Source organism: Nothoprocta perdicaria, unplaced genomic scaffold (assembly GCF_003342845.1).
Source record: "Nothoprocta perdicaria isolate Ctin4 unplaced genomic scaffold, notPer1 scaffold_65, whole genome shotgun sequence".
Taxonomy (NCBI): Eukaryota; Metazoa; Chordata; class Aves; order Tinamiformes; family Tinamidae; genus Nothoprocta; species Nothoprocta perdicaria.
The window spans coordinates 2,881,829-2,887,604 of NW_020455921.1; positions in this window are offsets into that span (position 1 = coordinate 2,881,829).

A 5,776-nucleotide genomic window follows, 5' to 3' on the forward strand; every position below is an offset into this window, starting at 1 on the left:
TCCAGCCTGTCCAGGTCCCTCTGGATGGCAGCACAGCCCTCAGGGCTATCAGCTACTCCTCCCAGTTTGGTATCATCAGCAAACTGGCTGAGGGAGCACTCCAGCCCTTCATCCAGGTYGTTAATGAATAAGTTGAACAGGACCGGACCGAGGACTGATCCCTGGGGGACACGGCTAACTACAGGTCTCAGTACAATGAAATCGTAGCAGTGAATGTTTAATCATTTTAAATGAAGTTTTCATGAGKTCTGTTGAACTTGGAGCTCCAAATAAGGAAAAGAAATACAACGTTGAGATCTATTCTTTAATCTGACATTTTTTTCGAGTACAACAGGTTTTTATGTAGTTATTTGCATATATTATATATGGAGACTTTCAATACCAAAAAAGCAAGCACACAGCGAGAGGGTTAATGAGGTGAACTGTGTGGGAAATCATTTCGTGGCCTTGCTAGCTTGTACTTTAATGGTTACTTCTGTCATATAAAAATGTTTGGTACTCAGTTTTCATGAAGAACGTTGATTATAAATGTGGATTAGGATGAAGAAGTGCTCTGTTCTTAAGTTCTGAGGGAAAAGCAACTCTATCAGGAAAGACTGGCCAATGTGACTATGTGGCTTAGCAGACTACAGGGTAAAATCAATCCCTTTGCAGAAGACCTACATACAGATCTCTGTGGGGAGATAACCCCCATAACCTTTGGGGAAAGAGAAAAACAATAAGCAAGTTTGGCAGAAATCCTTTACTTGCATATCTGGCTTGTCTGGCAAGTTTGGAGTGACTTAAGAGGGTATATGTAATGTCATACTAAATATCAGGCTGCATACGAGTCTGTTGGAAACCTAAAGCAATAAATATTTGTAAATTCCTACTCAAGCACTGAATGGCTATGTGGATATTTCCAGCTGATAGTCCAGAGAAGTAGGTGTGGGAAGATGACTGTGGTAGGAGAAATATTTTTAAAAAGTGCTTTAATTTTGTTTTGTGTTTTTTGAGAAACAAAGCATTTTGTTAGAGAAGTTCTGCCTATTGTAGGACATGTCTGCATGGAGAAGTTACGATATAATAACTAAACTGGAAATTTAGGATTCCTATAGTGACTCAGTTTATTTCCATCACACTCTTGCTATATTGGAGTAGAACACTTGATCTTGCCATTTCTGGAAAATAAAAGCAAAGATTTAGGTGTTTTTGTTGTTTGTTTTTTAATTTTGAAGTATTCATGAAGTAAAAGCATATCTGCATTTGTCATTCAGTCAATCTTTGTGAAGAACCATAACATGTTCTCTAGAACAAATATTTTCATTGCTTTTTTTTTAGATTCTAAGAGATACTAGAAATTCAGATCCATGTCCAATAAAGAATAGTCAAGATTTCATGCATGAAAATGCAGGAAAACACTCTCTCCTGCCCTGTGTGATGAAGAGTGGTCTTTAGCTCTCTTTCTGTTCTCCTRAGGGGCAGGAGCATCAGATAAGTTGGATTCTGTGTGTCTCAAAGGCCTTCTGGGCAGAAGTGTGACTCCTAATTTTTTCAAAATATTGTCAAAAGGCAATAAATTCTGCAATTTCAAAAATTTCAGTAACAAATTTTCACAATAGTTGCTGGTCTTTCATTAGTGTTTTTTTTTCCTGAAGTTCACTCTGTGTACATAATGTAAACCTGTGCCTGCATATACATAATGTATTACCTGTGCAGTGCATACATAATGTATACACTCTGTAGAGGTAATTTATGTATGTATACAGAAATACAGAAATTCTGTATGTATACAGAATTTATGTATGTATACAGAAAGTACAGAAATGTATGTATGTATACAGAAATTCTTATGTCTGTATGCATAAACAGAGTAAAACACTGTAGAAGTTAAATCCAATGCAGTGATAATAAAACTTTTGCCCTCACAAGTAGTGTTTTAAAGGTATTTTGTTGTATAGGTTTCTAACCTGATCGCCATTGTCTGTGACAGAATGTTTAAATAATGCAGTAGCAGAAAAAGATCAACAACATTCATAAAAATAGCAGTTCCCCAGCTGGAGAGATTAAATCGGTATCATGCCACTAGACCTTAAAAAAACCAAACCAAACCAAATCAAAAGCTTAGATAAACAGAAAAATTCTTGTCTTTTGATTATTTATTTGTTTTATTTTGACAAAAGGGTAAATGAAGTCCAAAACTGGCAATATTGAGTGGGGGCTGTGATCTTAGTCACTGTCTTTCACTTACTGAAGATACCTCAGTTTAGATGCTGCTAACGGCAAACCCAAACTCTAGAAGGGGATTATTCCCTCTGGGAAGAGACCTTTAGCTACCTCAACCAGTGTCAATGCTGGCAACACCAAAGATGCAGCAGTCGCCCTCTGATGCTCAACACATGGATGTGTCCGGTGTTGATACAGGCAGGTTCCTAGCAAACTGCCTTGTCCTACCCATGCTTGATCTGCAGGGAAATAGGGGGTTATGGGGTAATGGCATTTGAAACCTCTTGAGTGAGACAAAAAGCAACAATTGAAACCCAAAACAAAGCAAGAAAAAAAGCAAAATCCACTCAAAGTTTTACATCTTGTGACCATTCTGCCTCCATAGGCTTTTTTTTTTTTTTCTAAAGCAGAGGTTGATGGCTTCAGATGGAGGCTTTGCCTTCAAGACAGCTTTGCTGAACGTAAATGATTTGTTGCATCAGCAAGAGCCCCTTAACTGGTGAGGGACGTCAGCAGAGGGACATCATCAGTAGGAACCAATTTAGGAAAAACACTTTACATGCTGAGTGAGTGCTTCCCTTAGGTGTTCTATCTTAATAATCATCTATGGGCTCTGTAAAAGGATAACGGTGAACTGAACGGGGAATTAAAAAACAAAAACAATCTAACTGAGTACCTGTTCAGTGAATACATATATGCCAGCTGGATATAACAGGTTTGGAAATGTGGATGTCTGCAAGGACATGCTTCTCTCCCCCTTATTAGCTCCAGCTATGAGGAATTTGCTGTCTGAAGGATGAAGAGTGAAAACCCAGAGTTTCTTGCAGAGAGGGAGAGATCCCTCACCTAGCTCATGGCCCCTGGGGCAAGCACCTGCCTGAGCTCATGTCCAGTGAGATGCTGTTGCCTAAATTGTAATTTACTTCTGTTTTTTAAACAGTTGTTTTTGATAATASTGGCAAGCTCAGACCTTGGCTTTGGTAACCGTTTCTCCTCCCACCTCTTACGTATATCTCTCCAGAGGTCATGTGTCCCCGTAAAGAAGTGTTCTGGATGCTTTTATTTTAGCACCTGCTACCCAAGACAAGGCTGGGGGTTGTCCAGGGTCCAGTGCAGGGATCCCAGCATGTTTCCAGCTGAGCTACCTGAATCCATCTGCAAGCTGGGGGTGTTACCAGGGGACCTCTTAGCAGGGCTGGAGCTGCACTGCTTCAGTAACCAAGGCACAGATGGTGGGGAGACACCTGACTCACACACACACGCACCAGGGGAAGCGAGTGGGAAGACCCTTAACCCAATGGACTTCATTTAGGTACTTCAACAAGAGCCATTTGAGGTGTCCTGGAGTGCTCCAGTTGCACCAGGCAGCTGGTGCCGGTTTATGCGATTCCCCAAGGCAGTTCAGGCAGCACTCGGTGCTGTTTAGACCGTTGAATCAAACCATAGGTCAGTCTGAAAGCCTAAAAGTCAAACACTGCATAGCAACAGTAAAGGTGACCCAAAGACCTGTAAGGCGCATACAAGAGAAGGGCAGGCATTTTGGCTGAAACGACAGTGAACTGCCTTTGGGGTTGTGCTACATCAAAATATTTAAACAAACTTCAGTGGCTCTTGGGAATTTTTACAAGTCCTGAAATTTTCAAAAATATAAACCTGAAAAAGCCTTTGTAAACTTTTATTGGTATTTGTTGCCTTTTCTCACTTTCAGTCCCTCGATAGCAGTTTTGTTAGCAATGGAAGAAAAGCCAGAACATGTGATTTATATTATTAAATGACAATAAACAGAGATATAAAATTAATTCAGATGATTTAAATAATCAGAAGGATAAATTCATTTCCAGATAGCAGATTTTAGTTTGCTTGCTTATTTCATAAACACAGAAAATAAACCTGCTTAAACCTTGTGATGTTCACTTGCAGGTTCATAAATCATTGATGCCTTCTCTGTTCAGCTTGTAGCAGTACAGGATGTATCTTCCACATTTTTTATCTGACCAAAAAWCATCAAATTCTGAACTACAGAACTACAATTCTAAACTATTGCACTATGAATTCAGAACTGTCAAACCTGAACTATGATTCTGAGTCAGGGCAAGAGCTGGGGCATGGTGATGGCATAACCTCTCCTGCTTTCTGCTGGCTTCACGTACCTTCTCAGGAGGTGTCTGTCCTCTCCATAAAAGCTCTGATTCTGCTCTGCAAACCTGTCACAGGAAAATGTGTAACGGCAGAAATGTGAAGGATTTGATTCAAACCCCACTGAACTAATGAAATTCCTGCTGCTTTACATGAGCTTCAAACCTGGGTTTTGAGATGCTGCTCGGGAGCTGAGGGTGATCAGAAACGTGTTGTCAGATTATATATGAACAAACTTCCTGGTTTCAATTTTTTTTTTTTTTATCTGAGAGGAACCTGCAGCTGTTTCCTCCTGTTACTGTCTTTCTTCTCCTTTTTTCATCTGTGCAAACAGTTTTCTGAACTTTGAGAATGGTCCACTGCGTATTAAAATATGTTTGCTGCTGAAATGTTATTAAATTGAAAATCAGCTTGAATATTTTTGAAAGGTCAAATCACTGAAGCAAAACACACATTGCTACATTGCTTATGCTTTTTTTTTTTTTTTTTTTTTTGACATGGGATACGGCACTAGTTAGACAATGCTGCAATTGAAGACCTAGAGAAAAATTCAATTTCGTATTAGTAGGAGGTAAACATCACATTTGCATCTTCCACTTACCTTTCAATGAAAGACATGGCCTGGGATCACAGTCGTGCAACGGGCCGAATGCTGCAGCCAATGCAGTGTCTGTGGGACTGGTGCTCAGTGAGGCCCTAAAGAACTACTCCCATTTCTGCAACAGCAGAACATATTAAACATATAACATCAGATAAGCAGCCAGACATGCTTTTGAAACATAGGGTTTTATATTGTATTGGGATGAAACTGTTTTCATTGTATCTACTCATCTGGCTACAGTTAATGTGTCTAAAAGCTTAGACTCCATCTGATTTTCCCCTTCATCTGATAGTCAACTATTTGTTAATATGAATATTCATAAAATCCTAGGCACACTTTATAAAATAGCAAACCTCTAAATTATGTGGAATTTGGCATTGAGGATTCTGGATACACTCTATTTTTCTGTATGTTCGAAGAACATTAATTCAGTAATAACATAACATCAGAATTGTAATTGTCCTGAACATGTTGCTATCCGAAGCCACAGGCACAAAGGCTGAGAGGCTGGGAGGGTTTAGAAGCCGTCTCTATTGCYTACACTTGGGGACAGGACTTTGAAGGCTCAAAAGGCTCTCGGCTTTTCCATGTGAGACTTGAAAAGCATTCGCTCATGGCTGCAGGCCTGGAATTGCTTCTGAGCACTGGAGTTCAATTGTCTGTGGAGTTTAGATCCATCAGTCTTCACATCAGAAAGAGAGGGGGTTATTTGTTTTGTGTTTAATGACCGTCAGCTCCTCGCTCATTAATTTTAAGACCAATTCAGACCAATTTATCCATCCATCCTGTGCCTATAGTGCTGTAGCGTTTTTGTTCGTTTGTTTGTTTGTTTTC